At 43.2% G+C, this 25,967-nt stretch overlaps 1 protein-coding gene across 5 annotated transcripts in view; it reads left to right on the top strand.

The window, feature by feature from the left end:
- LOC107996075 (protein split ends) overlaps positions 1-25,967 on the top strand; it is a 299,963-nt gene that overhangs the window by 63,596 nt on the left and 210,400 nt on the right. The window contains exons 1-2 of one of the 5 annotated variants that reach the window (XM_062074004.1): positions 10,124-10,200; positions 18,748-18,804. The exons of the other annotated variants lie outside the window; for them this stretch is intronic. The gene's annotated coding sequence lies outside the window, so the exon portion shown is untranslated. Of the gene's footprint in view, positions 1-10,123; positions 10,201-18,747; positions 18,805-25,967 lie in introns of those variants that run through there. 5 annotated transcript variants of the gene reach the window in all.

Below are 25,967 nucleotides of genomic sequence, written 5' to 3'. Positions count from 1 at the left end.
CAAAACCCTTGGCGATGGGGCACCTTTTCAACTCTCCTTCTCGTCAAGCCAGCAACGAGTCTCCATTTCACGCGTACGGATCAACTCGAATGGGAGAAAGGATCGAGCGGCTCGTTCATCGTTCGATGAACAAATAAAAGGATAGACGAGGGGAACGATAGAAACACGCGTGACGTCGATAACTACGACCGATAAATCGAACGCGAGGAATACCGATGTCCAGGGTGTGATCTGTCTAAAAACCTCGAGATATATACAGAGAGAGATATACAGAGAAAGATACAGAGCGATACGACGAGAGAGATCGTTATTCGCATTTTATTTCACAAATATTACGAATTATACGTGCATATGATGGATTTCAAAACTATTGGTGTCGTAAATATTCATTTTCCGATGAATAATAAAGAGATTTGCCGATGAAGAGTTGTCGAAATCTTAACGTTCATAAAATATATATTTACGATATGATTCTCCACGATCGATAAATTCGAAAGGCAGCGCGTTACAATCTAAATACAGTCGATACAAAGATTTGTCAATGAAAATTATTCGAATTCGTTCTTCCGGCAACGACAATTGCACACACATATTTTTAACATTCGCAAAACTACATATTGATTTTCTCATCAGAAACTCGAAAAACAATACCGTCGTTAAATCCCACGGCAATAATGGTTTTGTACACAGTTTACCTTCAATATAATATCGTCATTGGTCACGGAGCAGTGATAACGACGGATCATTTTGCATACAAAAACAAAGTTATCGCCTTGATGTTTAGACAGCGTTTTTTTTAAAAATCCAGCCATCGCGAAATTACCTTATATATATACATGCGTATATATGTGTATGCGCGTGTATACGTACGCACGATCCGACGGAGGATGCATTCTACGCTCGCATGGAAACAATATTGCCGTTTTACTGTTATTGCACCGTGGCTCGGTTCGCATCAATGCTCGGATCCTCCGCGCTGAGAACGCAGAAACGCGGCATCGTTTCCCGCCCGACTGTTATCCTACTTACTTCCTTCCCTTCTTTACCATATCCAAACGCTTCCCTACCTTTCGCGGAATAATTTTCAATGATAAAACCTTCCTCCTCGTACGAAGCGTTACGATTATTGCATCGCGTTGTGAAATACCGCGTTCAAAAGCGATGTTAACTGCCCTTACATCTTGCCTCCTTTCCTCCTAAATATACGACACGATATCGTCCTATTTCTTTTTCCTTCCTTCTTTTTTACCAAACTGTAATAACGCTTCTCTATTAAATCGTCCCTGTATACATCGAACGAGGATTAATCTCTCAGCGAGAATTGCTCGAATTAGAGACGAGCTATCCGAATTGAATTTAGCGCGAAGTCTCGTAAAAAGAAAAAGGATTGAATCTCGAGGTCGTAAAAAACAAAAGTCAACTTGGCCAACTCGTGCAAACTCGTTCTTCCCTCTCTGCAAAAGGGGGAACCGACCGTCTCATTTCCAACGATGGCTCACGAGCAGCCGCGTGAAAGGGGGCAATCATTTTCTCATGATCTCTCGCTCCTCTCCGCTCCTCCGCACCGATCACTTTCCACGCAACGCGCACACACACACACACACGTTTAATTCCACGGCATGGTCGGACGCGTATTAACGCCTTCTCGAGGATCGTGCCCTCCGTTCTCTTCCACGTTCGTTGGTAATCTCGGGCGAAGGATAAGCCCGTGACAAGCGTGATAATCGCGGCGCAGAAAATTGGCCTCACGGCTTGCTAAACGGATAATTAATTAAGATGATTGACGGGCCGGCGGGAGTCGGGTTCAAAACATTGTATCCCGGCATCGACAGCCGGATAAACGGCACGAAACGGTTTGTTACGCCGGAAATCTTCGCCCGTCCCCGCGAAATCCTTGGATAACGGCAACGGTCTCCGTGTAATTCGATTAGAACGCGTCGTGTCGCGTTCGAAGACGAGGAAGAGTGACGCGGAAAGAAGAAGAAGAAGAAGAGGGAGGAAAAAAAGGAAGGAAAATTCCGTTAACAACGTGACCACCGTCGAGTAATGGCTTTTGATCCCGCCAGTCAAGCAGACGCGGCAAAACACGTGCACACGGCTTGTGAATGAGTGTGTCGCGCGTAAAGAGAGAGAGAGAGAGAGAGAGCGTGCGGTTGCTCGATCTCGGTGTGTGCATGCGCTTGCATCGGACGGGTGCATGCGTTACACAGAGGGGGATAGGTGCACACGTCCTCGGCTGAACGCGCCGAAGCCAATTAACTGTAACCCGCGGGATCTGCTTGCCAAGTCAGGCTTACCAGAGTAATGCCCTACGAAGCCCTTCGACGAGAGGGGTTCCGGTCCTGGCCAGATATAAGGCTAGACGAGAAAGACGGTTTACATTTGTAATTTGGTAAGCCCGATACACGGAGCCAACACTGGCGTGAATATTTCATTAAATACTAATCGTTTTCTCGGGGCGAGTCTGTTTTCAGAATTCACTCTTGTCATATTCCAACGATTTCCGATCATTTTAATCGAGTCAGTTGTTTTAAGTAAAGATACGAGGAAGATTTTCGAATGGTTTGACTGAACAATTTCAGGCAATCGAATACATTTCTTTTCGTTGCGATTTTCTTTCGTCATATTCGAACCATTTCCAATCCTTTTTAGTCGTGTTTTAATTTGGGGAATCGAACGGTATCGTGAACATTATTTTTGGGACGAATTATTTTCTTTCTATTCGTGTTTCTTCAATTCCAACTATTTCCAATCATTTTAATCGAGTCAGTTATTTTAAGTAAAGATACGAGGAAGATTTTGGAATTGTTTGATCGAGCAATTTCAGGCAATCGAATACATTTCTTTTCGTTGCGATTTTCTTTCGTCATATTCGAACCATTTCCAATCCTTTTTAGTCGTGTTTTAATTTGGGGAATCGAACGGTATCGTGAACATTATTTCTGTTGGCACGAATTATTCTCTTTCTATTCGTGTTTCTTCAATTCCAACGATTTCCAATTATTTTAATCGAGTCAGTTGTTTTAAGTAAAGATACGAGGAAGATTTTGGAATGGTTTGACTGAACAATTTCAGGCAATCGAATACATTTCTTTTCGTTGCGATTTTCTTTGATATTCGAACCATTTCCAATCCTTTTTAGTCGTGTTTTAATTTGGGGAATCGAACGGTATCGTGAACATTATTTCTGTTGGCACGAATTATTCTCTTTCTATTCGTGTTTCTTCCATTTTTTCGTTGCCATCCACTTTTTTAATATTCGAACAATTTCCAATCCCTTTAGTTGGTTCAGCGCTTTAAATAATGATGCGAGGATATATGATTTTTTGAATTATTACAAGTATCGTTTGTACATTCGGGTTAACATAATCGAGCAATTTTGGAAAATGGATGGAACTTGCATCTAAGCGTCTTCGTTATATAAAAGACTTTTCCGTATTCTCGAATTGTGCACTCTGTCACAGTGACCTCGTTCGCCGATTAATTCTCATTCAAGCTTGTGAAACGAGGTCGATAAATTGACGGAAAAGAAACTTTCTTTCCTTGGTAGTAGCGCGAGGAGGTGCGATCCGTGTAATCCCGCACTTTTTCTCAGGCGGTGCGCACCTGGATTGCTCGACAAATATCGAAGAGCTCGCGATTATCATCTTGGCCAGAGTGTCGAGCCGAAGTTTACACTGGTTGGTTAATTGGAAAATTAAACGTTGCACTCTGGATTGGACATCTACTCGTTGCCGTCAACGTTGGCGTGAATTTAATTAAATTTGTGATAAACTTGGCGTGACGAAACGCTCCTGTAATATTTAGCCACTTTTGTTTCATCCCCGATCGACGATTCTCGTCATATCGATTGAATTCAGACTTACGAATATCGAAATATCGAATATAAGTCTCCTCTCCATCCACGCACAGATTCTCGGAAAATTTAAATATCCCAATTAACGGTCTCAATTAAATATTAATCAAATAATCTATCTCACCATCACCGGTACAAATTTTACTCATCTTGTTCGAAAAATCCAGAAACGATCGACCGATCGAGAATACGAAACGTTAATCAAATCTAATTTACACGAGGACTCGTTTAATTTCATCGATCCCTGCGTCATTCACGAGACGCATCGTCGCTTCGTCGATCGCGTTGATCCGCATTATTTCCAACCCCCGGCGTTTCCTTCGAGCCCGTAATTGGCGGGCAAACAGAGAATCTCTGCCGGTTCGGGCCCGAAGTTTGCATTGGCCGGTTAAATGGAAAATTAGACGTTGCACTTTCGGTCGAGCGTCTTGGCACGCACAAGCGCACTCGCGCAATTACGAAACTCAAGCGGATATCCAGTTATTCCCGCCCTCCCCCACGAGCGAACCACGAGTTAGATATCGCGTGCGGACAATGATGGTGAATTAGCGAATGGCAAATTATTAACGAGGTGCGCGACCTTCGACCGAGTCGTCGGCCTCCTTTTTTAACTCGGCGTGCTCACCTCGATTCTTCTCGGCGCGCTCGAAAAGCAGATATAAATAAAGGAGACGTGATTTCGATTGGCGAGCGTTAGAGGCAACAGTTCGAGTCACATTTCACGTAGTTTGTTGCACTCGTCGGGTCAAGCGTACACGTACTCGCGCACCCAGGAGACGAAGAAGCGCAAATTTGTTCAGATTGTTGATCTTGGAGAGACTTTTCCCTCGAGTGGATTTGGAAATGACGTAATCGACTGTACTGTTCTTTCCTGTGCTCGCGCTTCGAAAATTACTATTTTACTCACTGGGATCGAGAGTTGTGCAAGGAGAAAATTTTGGATATCTGCTCGAAAATGCGATCGAAGCGCGGGGGAAGTTTAAACCCGAGAGTGATCGAAAGCTGCAGTCGGCGAGTTTAATTAAAATCCAGTGGTACGGTTAAGTTGAATGGCAATTATCAATGCGAGTATTCCCGCATACTTAGCCTTTCATCTGGAAGGCAGTGGTGGCATCGTTGCACCTCGATGGGGTTACCTGTGGGCCGTCGGCGTTCCGCTATCGCCGTAAATTAAGAGTGACTGACAGACATCAGAGAGGAATTCCAAGGGGTTCTCGCAACGTCTCGCTTTGTACGATGCCGCGTGCACAGCGACCGTTGCACTTTGATCGTTCACTGCCCATTATTACGATAGTACTTGCGGCTCCGTTCTACGAATAAAATAATTCCCTTTGTAACGAGGTACCGTGGCGCGCTACGATAAGGAGATTGGACTAACAGCCGAGATCGTCCCCGATGGTATAATAAACAGGCGCGCTCGCGCCGTGATTCTTTAATGAAAATGTTTGCGAGTTTGGGATCTCATCGCGTGATGGCCGCACCGACTTGGCAAAATTGCCTTTGCCCGTGGATAAATTACCAATTTACGATCACGTTCCTGTGTCGCGTATAATCGAAAGTTCGTTCGAAAGTGGATGGATATTTGATCGTGATACAGGGAATTTATCCGTTCGAACGGAGAGATCGATGAGCACGTTTGCAAAGGATAGTTGACCTCTTTTTTTTCTTAACACTTGGAATGTATTTGCTCGAGATAGCGGTTTCCAAGATCGTCGACAAGTTTCCAAGTCCACGTTCCCATGGTGGCGAGTTGTACGAAAACAAATCGGTAATAATTGAAAGTTTCAAACCTTTACGTTAGTCAAACCTATCCTATATATTTATTTCGAGGAAACTAGAGGGTGCTTCTAAGGCAGCGAGATCGAGCGAATACCCATAGACGAAGAAGAAGAAGAAGAAGAAGAAGAAGAGAAAGAGGCCACGTAAGGTCGCGAACGGCCATTATACAGCAACAATAGCCTCATTGTCCACTGTTTGCAATGTGACATGCCTAAGAGGCCTAGCCAGGCATCTGAGATCGTATCGCGCGATAATATTGTCCTGTATACCACTCTCTGCCAGCTCTCCTTCCTAACCTTCCGCTATTCCTTTCCCATACCGAAGCGTCCTGCTGTCTCTTCCACGCTCTTTCCTCACTTCCAATCCCGACGTGAAATATTTTACGTCGCTCGTTGCCTCGGAACGTGCCGGATATCTCTCTCTCTCTCTCCTCCCCCTCCCCATCTTCCTCTTTATCCGCGAAATAAATTATATCCGTGATATAACGCGGTTCGGTTACGCTCGAATTAGACGTCTCCCTTCGAGCCTCCACCATTCGTGGCGTAAATCCGCGATCGCGGGAGAGCTTAGCATTCGCCAGTTGGCGCTGCCGGGAGATAAACGGGGCCTCGAGTCGAAGATCGGCCACTCCGTGCTCCGATTAAAATTTACAAAGCGATCGTGGGAGATGGGAGGGGAGATTGGTCATTCTGATTCCGCGTGTAATTGGAAAAGAAAAAGAAAAGGCTAATTTACACGGGTTATATTCCGATTTTTCGGAAGCGGAATTGTTCGATCCAACCACCGGTTACGGAAATATACTTCTCTCTGGTATATACGGGTTATAATTCTATTGTTCGAGTCGAGTAGCGTTCGAGAATAGTTGATAGGGGAAGGTTTGGAAAAAGGGGAAAGAAAGATCGGATGACTGACGCGCGGGACGCAAAATGATGAATTATTCAGAGGTTGAAATCGACGATTCTGCACATTTCCGTGCAGAATTGTCCGCTTAAAATTTACGATTGATACTTGACATTCTTCGTCCCAGCAGAAACCTAACGGAAACTTTCGATAATCGATACTTCGTATAATAATACTCTTCCGCTTGGAGGTGTAAAGAATTTAACGATCGATACGAAACGACGATCGATCGAATCCTATTCGATTATTATTGGCGATATATATATATACACGTGTGTGCGTGCCGTGGAGCGGATAACAAGGATGCGTCGAAACGCGTTTTTCCTCCTGCAGGATTTTGATCGAAGAAGAAAGGAGGAGGAGGAATGGCGGGCGGTGGTTTGGAACACGAGGCAACGCAACGATCCATGGGGATAGAATATCAAGGGGATCTAAAGGCTGGTGGAGGCCTGCGAAATGGCATTCCTACGTGACAGTTGTGCCAAGCGGAGGAAAATCTAGATCTCGTTTAGCAGCCGAGAAACTCGGCAATCTCCATCTCTCCGATCCCCTCCCCTCCTTTGCAGTTAATAACTCGGAGCGCATAGAGCCGGCGAAAGGAGTCAGTTTGGAATGCAGTCCGTGCAGGAAGTGACCGATCAACGACCCTCCAATGCTTTCCAGCCGGAAGCTAGAATGATTGACGCGAAATCATTCGCTGAGTTATTGACATTCGATACTGGGTCGCGCGTATACGTGGCGATTCGCCAATGTTTCTTTCACCGTTTCCTTCCTTTGTAACGTACTTTCACTTTGATTGTACTTTTTTTTTTTTTTTTACCTTCCCTCTTCCCCCTGCGATTAATTGGATTTTTCAAGGAAACCAGCGTCGGATTAAACGTTAACGTCGAATCGTTGTAACAGCTGATTGGTAAAAATATTACGTTGAAATGTCTCGAATCGAATCGAAATCCCCCGCGGCGATGAACGAAGTCGAAACGAAGAAAAAATGGCGACGAAGATGGTGGCGAAACGATTTCAACACCGGGAAAAAAAAAAAAGAAAAAAGAGAAAAAACGAATCGTAGAAAACAAATTGCACGATTTCGAATTGAAATCGTAATTACCTTCACGATCGTCATAATGGATCATCAAATGGATCGGTCGTTTCGATCGAAAGTAATCATCGATTTAATCATCGTACGACGACATTCGCGATGTCGAGCGAACGAATCGGAGTTAAATCCCAGGCGAACGATTGAACGTTGAGAGGAGGGAAAAAAAGAGGAGGGGGGCAGGAGGGGAGGGGGGAAGAAAGGGAAAAAAGGGAAGAAAAAAAAAAAGGAAGCGAGATCTCGTCGCGGCAACAGCGTTGTATCGTGCCGGTTGTTGGATCGAGTCGATTGGGCGGCTGTTGGTGGGCGATACGCTATTCTAAATAAGTTTAGCTGGCTGGGTTATTGCCCTCCGGTGAACCTAACGGCATGGCGACCGACTAGCATTTGTGACATTGTGATTGCCGGTGTACCGGCGAAGCCGCGAATGCATTGCGGTTGCACCGCGGCACTTCGCGGTCTTCCATCGGTCTACCAATCACACCTACCGGCTGCGATTCCAGATTGACAGTTTCCTCCATTCCGAATTTTTTCTTTTTTTTCTTCTTTTTTCGATCGTCGACAATTTTTTCCCTAAGATGACGACAGTCAAGGAAACGTTACCAGAACGTTCGCGGATCGATCGATACGTTCGCGCGATTCCAGATTGGACGAGATCATTTCCTCCATTCCACACTTTTTTTTCTTTTTTCGAGCTGGTCGACGGTTTCTTCCCAAGATCACGATAGTTGAGGAAAAACGTTGTTATTGGATACGTCGGTTCCAGGTTGATGATTTTCTTTATTTTAAAAATTTTTTTTTGTTTTTCCTAGTCATTGAAAATTTTTCGCGCGAGACGAGAAAATAGATTTGGATTAGATTTCGTGTCGATGTATATATATCGATCGCGCTTATTTCTTTGCGATATTTCTAGATCGATAGATTCTTTTAAAAATATTTTTGCGCGAGAACGGGGATAGCGAGAGGAAATCTAAATTGGAAACTTAATTAAGATTAAGTTGTGCTTGTTGATTATTGATTGTTGCGCGCTTGTTGGAAGAAGAGGGTTATTTATAGTAACGGGGATCGTGATAAAGTGGAAGCAGCGTTACATTCGTGCGCGCAATTTGCCGTCAATTCTTGTGAAAAACTTGCTGCTTGATTTAATCGATTTTAAATCGATACTGGTTATACGTGCCATACATCAATCGTGATTGAGAGTTGGCACAATTTTACATCGATGTGTAATAAATGATCTCAAACGTGTATCTTAACGTAACTAATAAATGAATTATCCACGTCAAAGATAGTTAGTTTAACGAGTTTGATTAAATCAGTTGGATAATTAATTTTGTTTCTGAATCTTTTCATCGTCTTCACCTTGCAAATGTTAATTATGATCGATAGCTTCATTGATTTTTAACTTTATAATACGCATTAATATTCCCATTAACTCTTTGCATCTGAAAAAAAATTTATGAATTACGTATTTTTTTTAAATGTAATCCTATCTTATTTATTCTTTTTATTATTCGTGCTTATCGAAGAATCGTTTATCTAAATAATAATAATACTTGACAATGACTAATTACCTTTCCGAAAAGGAAATTAAATCTAACGATAACGATTTTAACGATTCTTCGTAACGATATTTTTACAATTTTTCCACTCGTACAAAATCCTCCACATTATTCTATCCTCGAATTTCGACTCTATACTCGAAACTCTTACAAAACGTCATCGCAAAAGTACAATATATATATATATATATATATATAAAACAAATTACATCACAAATTCTCGATCAAATATTATTCCGCTCTACTTGGAATTTCATTCGATCCCTCGCGAAAATATAACACCTATAACGCAAAACCCAATAAAACAAATTATCACAAATTCTATCGAGCATCGTTCAAAAATTCCATTCCATAAAATCCAGATATCCCATCTCGAATTTCAACCCTACACGTTCAAAACTCTGGCGAAACGTCATCCCGTCGCAAAAGCCGGACGGAAACAACGTCCAATTTTATTTCGCCCTGCCTCGAGATACTTTTATTTTTTTCCAAACCCGCCTCGCTCTCTCACCTCCCTCCTCTCTCGCGTTTCCCGATACCACGCAGCATCGATGCAGTCGATTCGTGGACCGATTTAATATCGGATTAGGGAACACGTATCCTCCGCGCGTGATTTAATAAAGCATCGCATCGGTGGCACGGTGCATCGGCGATCGAGAACCGGTCGTTGGCCCCTCTCTCGTTGCATTCGGCAACGGCGACGACGGTCGAGGGGGCGCCGCGTGCGACGCCTTGGCCCGGTGGTAACGGGTGGAAATTAGCGCCAGGCCGATAGTAAACACAATTACGCGACAAAGCAAAGGTGCGCGCGAAGGCAAACACTAATTTGCGCCGCAAACAGAGCCGCGCCGCGGTATAAGCCTCGAGATAAACAGTCGAGTCGCGGCCTTATCCGACTTAATAACTAATACTCGTCTATTTATAAGCCGTGGACTATTAGAGCCGTGTTCTCTTCTCCACAGCGTTTTTTCTTCGCTCCTTTCCTTCGAGAATGGTCGATCGCCAACGAAGAGGTGAGTTTTTTCCAAGATGAGAGAGAGAACGTGCAAGAAGTCGCCAATTTTTAAGTTCATTCTCAATCGAACGCGTTGATTTGAAACGTTGAGTTATATTAGTTGGTTGGATTCGAGGATAAGTAATAACGGATAATTTTGTTTCGTGCTATTTTCGTGATTTCGTTTCGTAATTTGTTAATCAACCATCTATGAAATTGTTCGTTGCGTGGGTGGGACTACGCGTTAGCGGTCTAAACAGGAAGTTCGTTATCGGTCATTGATTACGCGCCAAGATGTGTTGGCTAAACTTAAAACTCGTTTTCCCCAACTTCGACTCACGGTCATTTCGAACCATGGTAAACCATAAAAGTGAAAGTTCGATTCCTTTCCGTTTCATAATTCCATTTTGTAAATAAATCAAATTAGGCACGCGTGCGGTATTTCCTTTTTCGCAACCGATAAAAATTTAACGCAGAAGACCGGCGAGATAATCGGATCGTTAAAAAATCCATCGAACCGACCCACCTAAGAATTTTATTGTAAAAACAATAAAATTCGAGATGCAATCGTTCTGTTTCCGGTTGCTGGTCGCGCTGTCATGAAAAAGAAAAGAAAAAGAAAAAAGAGAAAAAAAACCTGGATCGTAAGGAGGGCAGAAATTCAGGAGAGCCCCCTAGTAGTTGGATGTAAATTCTCGACGTGACATTGTCACCTCGATACTAAAAAGCGGCAGAAACGAGGCGTCCCCGAGGTTCTCCATTGTGCACTTCCCTTTCCCCCTCACCCTCGCCGGGTCTCCGTATAATAAATGCACGTTTACAATCCGGGTTTACTACCGGCGAATCCGTTGGCCCATTTTCAGGCCACTTTTCTGCTGTTTCATTCGCACACGTTGCCCGTTGCACACGGGCGAGGGAGAGGGCCATGGCTTTTGTTTCGATGTTTCGTATATAAGTCTTCCAAGTAAGTTCCATCAAGTCGGAGCACAATTTGCCCGATTGAACTCCTCGTCCGAAATATCGCGTCGAAGAGCGAAGACGGACGTTAAACGGGTGGTCGAAATTTTCTCTCGAATGGGTATCGATATGATCTTGGCATCGATTGATATAATTTTTCAAGCACATTTCTTTTTTTACAGTTTGCAGAAAGTATTAACTTTTTTCTCTTTCGAGGGCAAGGAAAAGTCAAATATGAATTCGCGCTGGGAAAATTCTACCGTTGAAAATTGCTCGTCGCGATTTATTCTGATTCGAAACTGCGCCCGATATGGAAATTCGAAAACTGGTTCTAGATGTTGAAAGTGCTTCACGATACCAGAGATTTATTGTGCCCCTAAAAACGCGTGTACACTCGATTCGGACCAATTTATCTCGTTTCGAAATGGCGAGAGTGGAGGGGGAAAAATGCAGCGTAACCGTCTTTTTTAACCGAAACGCTGGTACAACGATTATCTGTTTTTATTATCTTTGATTTTTCACAAATTTATCGTAGAGAAGAGAAAAAGAATCGTCTACGAATTACCGATCGAGAGTTTCGCGAATAAATAACCCCAAAATTGTTAAACAACAATCTCTCTAATAAACAATATTCGCCACAAAACATTCGGTTCGTCAGAGATCCGAATTGCTCCACGCTGTGAAGGAGTCGCTCCAAGAACTCCCTCCCAAAAACTGATAAACGACGCGTGGAAAAATCGGTCGACAAATGTGGCTCGATTCACAACGAGGCTCGTGGAAGAAAGAGCCGTGGAAGGAAGGAGAGTTAACGAGGCGGGGGTTGGATCGAAGGGAACGAGACGCGTTGGATTCGGAAAACAAAGCAAATCGGTTCGCGCAAAATCTTGCGGTTACGCGGCGACCGATCGAATCGGAACGATAATTGAAAGCGACCAGCGGCTCGGCCGACCGCAACGCCGTATACGTATACATCCGAAACAGACTTGCCTTCTTTCGCGGCGTTAAATAAAATCCTTGCGGTTTTCATGCCGATTTCACTCGGGCATTCGACGAAGCGCGGCCACCTTACTTCCGCATTCCCGTGTTTATCGGGGGCTCGCGCCGAGGAAAAGAAATTTACGAGCAGTTTCAACGGGATAGATTACCCTCCCATTAGCATCGTGCTACGCTGGTCGCCGTTTACTCTCTTCTCTTCCCTGTTTTTCGGGGGAGGAGAAAAATCGGAGGAGCTGCCGTTGGACTACTGTTCCCGAATCGATGCAGCCAATCGATGTTACCAGCATTTTCGAGACGAGGTTTAAGTCGACAATAATGATAATGCACCTGGAGAAAGAGAATATTGGAATTTAGGAAAAGCGTCGAGTCCTCGATCGATGCAAATTAGAGAGAAAGAGAGAGAGAAAGGAAAAGATGGTAGGACGAATCTGGAGGAAGTGAGAAGGAGGGGAGAAAATAGCCCTCGTACGTAACGGTTGTTAGCGGGCAAAGATGCTCTCGAACGATTGGTGGAATGGAAACGACGCGGAGGCAAGCCGTACAATACGGATGGATCATTAACGATGGATCGTTGGCGAGATCGAAGGAGGAAGTGGTTTGAAATCGTGGAATCGGTCGGTCGAGCTGCTCCCTTCCTCGGACCAGGGAAATCGGTCGCGCCGCGAAGGATTATTAGTTTCTTGGTCGGAGGAACGGTGGCGGCTCTTGACACGATTTATCGTGCAACCTCCGACGCCTCGAGTTATTTTATCGACTTGGAGTTTCTATTCGTCCAGGTATCGTGCTGGCAGGAAATCCAAGTCGATACTAATAGGAAAGTTTCGCTCGATTGGACCCGATTGCTATTTACTCCATGTTTTCATACGTACGTTTCTGAGAAAGTGGTATAATACAATTGGACTATATCGTGTGTATACACTTTTTTAAGACGTTGACGTAAATTGAAATTGCTATCCATCTTCTCTACATCGATAGTTTTCTTACGAGTATTTTTTAAACTTTTATGTGCTCGAGGTTCAATTATACTCAAAGATATTGTTCGCGTTTCCCCTTCGAAGACAAGGCAAACTTTTTCCATAAAAATCTCACTCGCCGCTGTACTTCGTATATATTCCATCTCTGCCAGCCGATCCTATTACCGACTGTTTCTCGTCGAATTACGAGGCTGGCAATTTCGCAAGCGGTTGATGATAAATTTATCGTAGGGAGCGGTGGATGGAAAAACGCGGGTGGCTCGACGACACGGTATATGGATGCGGCGTAACGACAGTCGATAGCGGAATAACAGTAATCTCGGACGATTTATGCGTCGATAAAATCAGAGACGGCGGACACCGGTGTCGACCGGTTGAATCGAGCCGATGACATTGGAGCGAAGGTTTCAATCGTGGCCCCCGACTCGTTCGTTCCCCTCGGACCTCGTGGCTATCGAATTTGGGTCATGGCGCGCGATACGCATTATTCTCGATTCCTGCGCTCTCCATACGGGTCGGTTCACATCCAGTGTCGTTCTTTTCTCTTCTTTCGTCAATAAAATCGCGCCCGATCATCGTTGCCGCGAGGTTCCATGGAATTTTGAATCTTTCAGCTGCCGAAAAAAATATTTTCGAACAGCCCAATCGGGAGAAAAGGTACTTAAACGTCCATAAAGATATTCCTGTGAGAATACTAGCAAGGATTAGCGGCTGTTCACGTTCGTGTTCGTGCATAACTGTAAATACTACTAGCGTTGCTACCGTGGTACGATAGTAAAGTGTAGCCGTAGATAAACAGAGCTGCTATCTGAATAAGTAAAAGACAATTGTTGTCACATGTGTGGCGTGGAATCGTTGTAAGCTATATACTCGATTGCACTACCTGTATCGCATGTTCATTGACGATTCACGCCGTTACTCGAGCAGCGTCGCGATACTTTAACTCGCTCGATTGGCGCATACAATTGACGCGTACGAACGTACGTAGAATCACCCGATCCTTTCTTTCAATTCACTCGTTCGAGGGGAATAAAAATCCTAATATTTTCCCATTTACGTCACATTTTACATTCGAATTCCTCCTTTCATCTCGAACACAGCGGCGCAGGATGATTAAAATGATCGTTTCAAGTTTACAAAGACTCGTCCCTTTCGACGCGATAATCAATTATCTTGAACGCAAAATTGCCACGAGTTACAGAAGTTCAACCGTACCAATACGCTTTAAACGACAGCTCGGTAACCCTAGCGCTAGTACCACTCTCACCGAGAAATCGATTTATCTCCAATCTCGAAGAATCGACAAACGTATCTACCCGTAACACACTCTCCCGTAAATTTTCACCGATTCTTAATATCCACCGTGAAATTACACATCCGTTGCCGGCCAAGCTACCGTGGTTGCGCGCGGTAACTACATACCTCGAGTGGCGGATAATTGCATTCGATCCGAAGGCGATATCAAACAGCGATTTATACGAATGACGCGCGCCTCGCGACGAGTGGTATTACACGCTCGCGCGATCTGCCCACACTTGTGAGCCGATGTACACCCGTGTACACGATCGTTTGCACGTCCTATGCAGATGCGGGAGAAGGAAGGAAGGAGCTCGTGCATATATATATATATATATGCACGATGGTCGAGGAGCGTTGCGTGTCTCGTTCGATATTTATAACTTGTTTAGAGAGAAGGCGCGGCGGTTGCTCCTCTGAAACGTACGAGAGTCAACGTACGAGGATGCAACGAACGATTGTCCCCGCTTTTCAGCCGGCGAACAGGAATGCTTTGAGTACTCTTCTCCCGAATCTGGGTCTAAGACGATCATCGGGACGGACCATCGTGCGTTTCCACGCTTCTTCTTCTTCACGATACGTAAATATTGCTCGCGATTGAAGCGGCCGTGGATGCTTTATTACGTAAGATATACGCGTGGATCGTTGATTATTTCGTCAATCATTTTTTACATAAATATTTGTATTTCTTCTTGCGTCTTTGAGATACTTGATGGGCGGTATATAGTCTCAAGGTTGATCAATGGACGTAGGCGGTGGCGACTCTCGGTGATTTTCATTTCTCGAAAAAGGGAAATGAAGTTGAATTGGCCTTGAATTCGATCGATGAGATATTAATGTTCTGTCTTGACGTATTTCGTGTTGGGAGGCGCGGCCCAAAGTTTCGATTCCCTATAAGGGAAGGAAAAAAAAACTATGCCGCGTGAGGCAGGAATTCGTGGCTCGACGTTACAGAAACACGTCTGTAACCTACCCAGGGCAGGTTTTCGATCGAACATTTGTAAGATAACCCGTCCGACAACATACCCGACAATCTGAGCGGCCTAATTCCCTTGCTCGTCTCTCTCTCTCTCTTTTTCGTTTCGAAAAGGAGGCCTGTAATCGCGTGCTTCTAATAGAGCTATACGATGAAGCCACTCTCGAGCCCTTTCACCTTTGAAACTGCGACACGTGACCCAGAATGCGAATTCAGGGATTCTAATAGTGTCATTAAAGTACGATTCGCCAATTTTCGAGACCGAATCGATCGATCGAGCTCGGCCCCTCGCGATAAATTTCGTTTTCCGCCTCGACGGGATTCTACTTGAATATCAATTCGTGTAGAACACCGTTTATTCGATTTATTTGTAGTTGAATTGGAATTAGAATTAGAATTTCGGCGTCTTGTTTCTTCGATTCGAGCTCGAATTTCCGAGGATGATCGATTTTAATTTGAATCAACAGTATCGTTGATTCGAGGAATATAAAGCGGTATTATCGCAATTTGCAAGCTGTATTTTCTTCTTCATTTCCTTTTTCTCTCTCTCTTTTTTTTTTTTTTGAGAAATCTCGCGATCGCCTCTTAATGCAACGAAGAAAATCGAGAATGGAGCTCTTTCATGACTGAAACTGCATACAGTCTGCGTCACAGTCTACGAATCTCAAGGTCACGGAATCATCGTCGAAACCCCGATTCAAAGCATCCTCGTTGCTCCGTCCAAAATAATTTTCCGCGATATCGAGAACGATCAATGAAAAAAAAGTATATCGTCGTCATCAAAAAAAACCATTCCGCATTATTATTACACTCGAGGGTATAGAAAAGTATTCGAAACAGGTTCAGATTCGTTTCACGACTCTTCCCTCCCTCAAAAAAGAAAAAAGAAAAAAAAAGTAAAGGTTGGGATACACTGCATTAAATCCTTGAGAGGATTAATACTCGATACGGAATGAATGCTCGCGTTCGCGGCTTGTTTCCTTTCAAGGGAGAGGACGCGAGAGACGACTCATCAATTTTCAAACGCAATGAATCCGATTTGCATTCCATTTCCATTTCGAAGCGCGGGTCGTTAGCTCGCTGAAAACCGCCACCGGAATCCTTCCGAGTCTCCTCTCCAATGGACGAAAATTACTCTCTCTCTCCCCCTCCCTCTCTCTTTCTCTCTCGTTCGAGGATGCAATTTTCTTCTCTCGCCGAGGAAGGAACCGCTCGTACGGATATCGCATGCTCCACACGAGACGCGCACAGGGTGCATCGGATACCTAAATGATGACTTATGACTCCTAATTTGCACCATTCGGGCCACCGTTCGCCTTTATCGTAAATCAGCGGCCGTGACCGCGTCGAGCGTCTCTCTCTCTCTCGGCTTCCCTCCACTCGCGAGGATTTCGTCACGATTTGAATATCGTCGAGGCGGTCGCCTTGGAGCCGGTTCGCTCCTCTCTTCTCTCTTCTCTCGTTGCCCTTTTCGGGACATGGTCGATACGATGGCATTATCATAATAACTGGTAGCCTAATAAAGCGGTGGAGAATCTGATCGAACCTGGTCCACCATTGGCTCGCACATTATTACACGGCCTCACTTTTAACCGCTTCCATTGGAATTCGACCGAATTGAGTTATTGCGCGTTTGTTCCCTTTCTTTCTTTTTTTTTTCTCCCGATAATTAAAGGAGGAACGAATATATTCGAAATGTTTATTTTTACTCGTTGCGAGATCGGGAAGATTACAAGTTGATTTGGAATTTCGAATTTTTAATCAGGAAATTGTTTCGAAATTGAACGGTTTGATGCGGATAGAGGGAACATTTCACGAGACGTCTTGGGGCGGTCTTGAAATTTTTTTTTTTTTTTGTAAATGGAACTCGCGTACTCCTTTTTCTACGAAACTTTTAAAAAGGCAATGAATTTTGTATAAGAAGGTATAAAAGCCTCGTAAAGTATGCAAAGGTGATCGTGAACCACTTTATCGCGGATATTTTTCTGATTCTTTATTCGCTTTAGCGAAAGAATAAATCCTTAAATACCCGCTCATGGAAAATTCAAATCTCCTTCTTTAAAATTTCCAACTTCAATTTTTTCCTGCAGCGAAAAGGAGGGAAGCGCACGTTTTTCGAGCGACGAAAATTCAACGTCGAACCGTCTTTCTTTTCTTCTTTTTTTCGCCTCGTGTTCTTCACTTTTGGACACGCTTCTGGAACAAAGCGGATTCGAGGCGCCTTCCCCCACATTTCGAAAATCGATGGGGAAAAGACGGGGCTGGCCTCGAAAATGAGTTCCACTGTGATACCGAAAACGGTACACGCGGCGCGGAACGCGCTTAAAGGCGCTCACGAGCGTTTCGTGTCTTCGTAAAACGGAGAGAGTCGACACAGAAAACCAGTAGAGCTGGGAACTGGTTTTCTGGCGGACGATCAACGCCCAGGGCTTGTCACGATGCCGGGATGCCGGTGTTGAACGAGGCTCACACGCGAGCCTCGTGCTTCTTTTATAAACGCTAGTCGCCTGATCGGCCGTGCATACCACCCGGGAAAAGATGAGCGTTCGTTGATTGCCGCCGCGCCAGGATGGAGACAACGGGGGAGGGGAGGGAGGGAGCAGATCGACCGATTACGAGTAAATGAAATATTTTTCAAATATTTTCGAGTTTCAACCGAGATATGCTTCCTCGAATTTGCAGTCAATTACCGAGAAAACTTGGAACGGGCCAAGATAAGATTTACACTTGTAGCAATTTATTTTCTCGGTTTTATTTTCTTTCTTTCTTTCTTTCTTTCTTTCTTTCTTTTCTTTTTTCTTTTCTTCTTTTGGAATCGAATGGATGAACGAGCGGAACCTTTTCCTTCACGAAACGATAACGTCACGAAACTTATACGGTGGACATCGCGTACAGAGAGTCGATAGGTTTCGTTCCGGATAGAACATTGGACATCCATTTACTCGAATCGATGAAAATTTTGAGCACTCGAGTTTGAACTAGAAGTGAGAGCATTTGACAATTTGCTTCTTCCATAGAATGATTAGTAAATACGACCACGAGTTCGTTAATTTTTAATGGCGTTGTATAGGGGAATTTAAAATGATTTTTCGAGTGGATTTGTTTTAGTACATATTGTTTGGTAATTGAGTCGTATATATTTCAAATGTAATTTGTTTAATGAGCTGGTGGTGTTTTGCTAATTCGAAATATGTTATTTGAAATACTTACGAGTTACGAGTTTGAAACATTTGCCACGTTAAAATATTTAAATAAGCGAGATAAAATTATCTATGTCAGAAACTGTTTGATTTTTAATGCATATATCGTGGCACGTGTTGTGCACTTGATTCTTGTAAATTTAACATATGTTCTTAATTGCTTGCAGGTGAGGAGATTAATACAGACGTTTAAATAACATCTATCTTCGCTGATCATCAATTACGTGAGTTAATTCAATTACCCTTATCGCTAACGATTAAGCATCTAACATCGTGAACGTTTAATCGTTAATAAGTTTTCATTATTCAAAATTATGTCGGGTAAATTGATTTAATTAATGATATAACGAGAATCTATTAACCTATTACATATTGATATAAAAATTATCTATTTTAACACTTATGAATATAATAACCTCTATTTAGAAATTTAAACGTTTCCAAAACTCTTTTCAACGCGACGTTCGCCTGTAGAATAAACACAGTCGTCCGAAGTCGACGATCGCTCGTGCGTGTTCGGTGATTATCGGCTAAAGTCGACGATTGCTCGTGCGTGTTCGGTGGCTGTCGGCCAAAGTCGACGATCGAACGAATGAAACGAGAAAATCGATTACTCTGAAAACCCAGGATTTAAAAATTCACTCTCATATTTTCCAAAATAAATATCCTCCTCGATAAATATTTTCGAAATTAAATATTTCTCAAAAGCGCGTTTGTCTTTTCAAGCTCTGAAAAACTCGTCCGAAGCGAAAAGTTTGTAATCATCTAAGGAAAAATCATCTCTTTCGACGCAAGAAAAGTTGGGTGAGAAAACGGAGCGTGTCTTGATATCGGAAATTACGCGCAAGGTAACTCTCGTTAAGAAGGTCCCGGAGGGTAGGGTTGGTCTCGACCCGGCCGAGAACTTGGTAATTAAAATAGTATCGCGTTAGCCCGCCAAGTTTCGTATTTGCATGCGCGTGTTTCAAGGGGTCTGAAATCTAGTTACGGGAGGAGAGTATCCTCGTTGGAACGAGAGCCGGGTCGGTTGGTAAACGTCGGCCGGGCAAAGTTTTCGGCGTCGAAAACTCGACGCAAGAAAGCTTGATGGCCGCACAGCATCGTGGAAAAGCCGAGACCCGCGCAGTTTCCGGGGACACGGGGGACATTTACCGGCCCGTGGAGCCCACTTTTCGCACCCTCGCTCGTTCCCGCGTATAATTGCCCCATTTAGCACCCGCTTTATCCTGTTTTCCTTTCGGTTACATGCGAAACGATCCGCGGACCCGACCGACAATTCTGTTCATTAACGAGCTTCCTTAATTGTTTCGCCGTATCCCTCTCTCGACCTTCGTCAACGATAATGAAGAAAAACGTCGAAAGAACGTGGAAGAGTCGCGAATTTATATACGGACCACGTTGTACTTTTTTTTTTCTTTTGTTTTTAAAGATTATTCAGTGATTTTGATCTTCTTCGGAAGAGACAGAAAATTTGACGTTAATGTATTTCTTAAATTATCCAGGGTTTGATAATTTTGAAAATCGTTAATTTTAGATAAAATGTAGGAAAAAAGTTATCGTCGTATTTTATTTTTAAATTACGTACGCGGAATTTAATTCGCTTTAATTAATGTGGGATCGCGTTAATATGGAAAAATTTTATATCTAAATGTTGCGAAGAAATCCATATGTATCTAATAATACGTATATAATTCTTTTTTTTATATGTAAAAGACTGACAAACATATCAAGTCCGCACAAGTTATTCACAAAAATAAATTTTATATTAAATTATGCACATAGTATGCTCAAAGTATAAAATCTTGTACAGTAAAGAAGAAAAATAAATTATAATGAAGAATAATGGAAATTAATGGATTTTTTTTTGTAACATAATTTTCTAGATGCATCTTGTACGAAATATAATTTTTTTTATGTAAATTATCGTGAGAACATTAATTTTTTTATTGAAAAATTTTACACGTATCTATAATGATTCTAATATGATAAATAGTAATGGAAATTTGCAATGATAAATAGTCGGATACGAAGAGCAATGTTTTCACGATCAGAATTTGAAATTACATATCTTTCTTACGTAGTTTTCTCCCGGTTTCATTCGCCTCATTTTAGAATAAAATTTCAATTTATTAAAGAAATAAAAGCTGGATGCAATTTATATAGCAGAAATATTCTCTATCCACGTATTCACATTGTATTAAATTATTACAAATGCGGCTATCAAACCGCATCTGTGGATCGTTTCGCAGTTTATTTCTATTATTAGTACCATCGCAACTATTAACGTTTATCCATTTATTCCGTGTTATCGTCATTTACAAGGTTAAATTATCCATCGCGTAGCCCTCGTTTAAAAACATTCTATCCCAGATTTCCAACTATTTTCCGTCCAATTTCGCTAAAACGTAACACGCTTAAATTATTTGAACAGCTTTCATTACAAGTTCTTGTTTTCAAAACAAACACACGTGATTACGAGCGACGCAATTGCGCATACTAACGACGCACAACTGAATTAATCGAAGATAATTAAATGCTGGAAAGAAGGCCGTGGTAAAAGTTCCGCTAATGGAAACTGAAAGCGCTACTGATTACTTCTCCATCCTGTTAATGGAAAAATAATGTCGATTTCGTGGACGTTTCTTATACACTCGATTATCAATTACTTTATTACAATTTCCAAATGAGAAAAAAAGAGAGAGTATCGATTACTTCTCCACTCGGAGAAAAGTAACGTCGATTTTTTATACGACAAGTTATCGATTATTTCATTTTAATTTATAAATGAAAAGAGGAAAAAGAAACGCTACTTGATTACTTTTCCATCCGATTTCGTACACTTCTTTTTCCTATACCTCATTACCATTATTTTATTTTATTTTACATTTTCGAAACGAAAAAAAAAAAAAAAGAAATTCAAGGAAACAAGGTGTGCCGGTCGCAATTTGTCGAGCAACCCTTAATTAACAGATCTTATTATTCCTCGTTCGAAACTTTATCGCCCGTGTCGTAAAACTTTTTTTACGAACCGGAAGATCATTTTCCCCTCTTTCGATCTACATCCGCGCGAATATTCGTCGCTGAGATCCAGCTGGCCTGCCCGTCGAATCGTCGATACGGATCGGGCTCGGCATTCGACCCGTTAACGGTGTCGAACAGCATCGAACAACGCGTGAGCGATGTTCGTGGCACGGTTAGGGCCGACCACCCATTCGAGCACCGTAATAATCCGAGCCGATAATAATTAATCTGGCAGCGAGACAGTAACCGTGCCAGGAGACGGCGTATATACCTATATCGTGTATACACCGATTGCTCGCAGGACGTAATAATCTGCGGCGAATTAATTGTCCCCGATTCTAACAAGCTCCTCTCTGCCTCTCGCTTGTTGCACACGTGAATATCCCATTGTGTGGCGGTATTCGCGTGTAATTTGTTCGACGGGGGTCTGCCACGATTACCACCGATGGATTCAAAGTGTATCGATTCTTAATGGCGAGGAATCAAGTACGTATATCGCATACAGTTTGATACTCGTACTATAAATAACGCGAGAAGGAATATCGGAATGGGAAATTTCTTTTTGGAAACTCGCTTGTGCGACGAACGAAAAGCGCGAGAAAAAATTTTTATTTCATCCTCTTCGATTCTTATGTATCCTATAAGTAAATTATATACAAAATTGGTGAAAAATTACGAGGAATTGAGAACTAGAGTATCGCTGGATAATCGGAGCGAAATGAAAAGTAACTCGAAGCATATCGTCTCCGTTCTTCCGTTTACCCTCGATTAATCGATTACAATGCATTTTTTTATGCAACGTTATCCGACATTCCTCTCCATTTTATTGCTCGATTAGAGCTCGAGGAATAAACTCGTCATTACCTTTTCCTTCCGCTCCATCGATCGTCCACTCCTCGCTTATTCGTTTTTCATTCGTAAGCTCGTAAGCTTCCCTAATGGAAGGATTAATAAATCGACAAATTGCTATATTCCGCGTAATCGGTGGCGACGTCGTTACGACGACGAGAAAACAGCTCTCGAGCAGCAGGTGCGTGCCATCCTCTTTTCTTTCCTTCCTTCTTCCTTTTTTTCTCTCCCCTCCCCCCTCGCCCGAGATTCCGTCCAAGACTCCTCTCGGCTCGAGGAATCCGCAGGAAACGGGCGGCAGAAAAACGGCAGGGATCGAGAGCAAAGGAGGAGGATCGTTCCTTTCGAAGAAATGTAGCGATCGATCCTAGCAACGGGAGACATCCGCTCGACCATAAAATCTTTACAGATTTTATTACTGAAACGCTTACCCATAACGAGGTGACAAATTACCATAGGATAAATTCTCGCGATACGAAATGAAATTCATCGAGGGGAAATAAATAAACGAAATTACGAACAAAAGAAGTTAAATTTTACGATCGTCTATTTCCTTTTTTCTTCAAACCCGTGGAAAATATTGATTCTTAAACGAATGACGTACCAGATTGATCTCCACTCTTTCTTTCCTCTTGCTGGAAACATTCTCAAATCCAAAGTTACTCAGCAAGGCAGAAAGGAAACATTCTCGATTAGTATACGGACAAATCACTTCCCCTCGCAATAATTTTAAAAAATAAAAGAGAAAAGTGGAAAGGGAAGTTTAAACAATCAGTCAGAGACGAATCTCTCATCTCGGTCGAACGAACACGTTAAAAAGTATGTATACGTATCTTTTCTCGATCTCTCGGCGGAAACGTTTCCAAGTTCGAAAGGGTGTTGTAACAGAGTGGAAAGGAAAGAAAGGGTGGACGAGGAGGTCGAGAACGAGTCGAAAAAAGGAGGGGGGAGAAGAGAGGGAGAAAAGAAACGCACATCTGCCCGAGTCGTTCTCATAATAGCCACGGGTGTGATTACGTGCAATTACCGCGAGAAGCTGCCTCAAAGATCGATGAACGCCGTTTGATGGAAGAGGAAGAGGATGCAGGTGGAACGAAGGGGAGAGAGCCGTGTCCTGCGAGAGGAGAGAGAGAGAGAGGCGGTCGAAAGGTGGATATTTACGCGGTGCAAGAGTGGCCAAAAAGTGCCTTAAAGACCATGACGGTTGGAAACATTTCAAGCCCATTGACCTTAATAACAGGTCTATGGTTGCCGCTGCTCCGGCTACCTTACCAATGGCCGCGTTCCTTGCCCGTACCAGCCACCCTTTTGTTTTCCCTCCGAGGAGGCGTCTCCTCGCTTCCCCCCGTCTTCGTTCGTCTTTCGAACCCCCGTCCTCGAGGGTGCCTGCGTCGGTATTTAAAATTAAAATATATGGTTGTGCAACCCTCGAGGGTGAATTTCGAGGGTGTGCAGGGACTCGTGATCTTTCTGTGTTTGAAGATCGTTAGTTCCTTTCGTTTCTTCCTTTCCTTCTCTCTTCTTCCTCTCCTCCTCTTGTGCGAGGAGGAAACGAGGGTTGAGATGATTTTGTTTGTTGTAGTCGTCGATTAGAAAGTTTTTCTTCGTGATTCGAGGCGATCGAGAAAGAGAAAGGGGCCTGGGCTGTTGATCGGATTAGAAAGACTGGCCTACTTGGCAACGTGTGAAACGTTTGCTCAAAATAAAATTCCGACTGTTCAGATATTGCACGTGTCATCGATAAACTTGAAAAAAATGTTTCTTGTTCTTCGAGGATCGTTTACTCGTCTCGAAATACGCGATACGCGATAAACGTGAACCTTGATCCCCCCACGATTTTGCAACATTTTTCTTCGTCAGAGATAATAGCACCGGTTTCGTGAATGGAGAATTTCCAGAGATCCCCATGTTAAACCGATATTTTTTTCTCCCCCCTTCTGAATTCCGCTCGAACGACCGGAAATACGGTAAAAATCGTTTATTAATAGCGATAAAGAATCGAGGCATGGACGGAGCATCGATATAACCGGAGTACTACGGCCTCGGTTAATTAAATATCCAGGTAATATCTAAGTGGTTACTCGATGCACGGTTCGAGTGGATCGTAGGGGGAAGGGGGAGAGAGAGAGAAGTTTATTTATGCCGTTTGATCGCATTATACCGAACGATTATTTTTACGTTTGTTTTCCGGTTCGAGAGGAGGTATTCGAGAGGGCATTAAAATGGCTACCAGTTCTTCCTCCTCGAGTGGCCTCTCGAGCGGAGGGGAACATCTGTCGTGGTGAGTTCTTTTGCCATCACCCCCTCCTTATAACATGTCTCGAATCACGCGGCTCGGTGTGACAAGCCGTAGGATCGAAGGGCACGAAAAGGGATTGAGGTTTCCCCGTCGTTCACCAGAGAAGATTAAAGTCTTCTCCTTCTTCTCCTTCGTCTTACATCCCCCCTTCCCCAAAGCATCTTTTTCCTCGCCCCTATCTTGAAAAATTCAGTCCCCGAACATCGACCAGGATTCTCGCGCGTTTTTCGATGCTGTGAGGGGATCTCTCTCTCTCTCTCTTTCTCTCTCTCTTTCCCTTGGCCTGTTTTCGAGGGAAAAGCCGCTTTTGTCGACAAGATTGACTCGTTTATAAATAATGGATTTCGATACCGCTTCCACTTACTTTTATCGGACCCCCGTCAAAATTCGTGTTTCGTTGGTTGGTCGGATCCGAAGCGGGCGAAATTGGATAATTTTGAATACATGAATGTAACGTTTAAATCGACGCGTTTTCCTGTTATTCCGCGCGAGATTGTTAGTGTTCCGCAAATGTTTAATTTAAGTTTTATTTTTGAAAGCGTAGAAATTGCGGTTAGAAACGAAGGATCTCGTCCCCGTTTACCTTAAATTATTTTAAACAAATGCATCGAGTTTCCGATTATTTAATATCGATAGCAACAATCCACGACGCAGTATACAAAGCGATAGAAATCTCGTTAAGTTACTCATCACCGGTAGAGAAATTTCAAAAATTTATTTTTTTTATCGAACGATTCGAAACAATCAGAAACAATCAGCCCATCCTTATTCCCATTTCTTTATCCTCCCCATCGTTACCGATGGAACGATCTTCCCTTTGATCCCGATTCAATCAAGAAACACCTTCTGCTCTCCAAGATTCCTTCCCACCACCCTTAATATTAATCCCTCCAATCAGAAAAACTTCTCTCTTTTTCTCTTTTTCTCTCTTTGGAAGAACCATTCGATATTCCACCGATCAAATCTGTCCCGCTCCGCGTTATCCAAATCGCATTTGCCTCGTTAAATCTGCGTGTGTGTATGTATGTGCGAAAAAGAGAGAGAGAGAATTCCCATGGTCCTCGTCCCCGATCGTTTATCTCCTAATTCGTCGGTAGCGATGGAAACCAGTTAGGTGGAAGGCAGAAAAAAAAAGGTGACGAGACGCCGGCCCACGGAATCGAGAAGCTGATTTGCTTCTCTCTCGATCGATCATCTAATGGCTTGATAGGAGATCAA

Source organism: Apis cerana, linkage group LG4 (genome assembly GCF_029169275.1).
Source record: "Apis cerana isolate GH-2021 linkage group LG4, AcerK_1.0, whole genome shotgun sequence".
Taxonomy (NCBI): Eukaryota; Metazoa; Arthropoda; class Insecta; order Hymenoptera; family Apidae; genus Apis; species Apis cerana.
The sequence above is the reverse complement of the archived record's forward strand: the minus strand, read 5'-3'. Positions and strand labels throughout refer to the sequence as shown.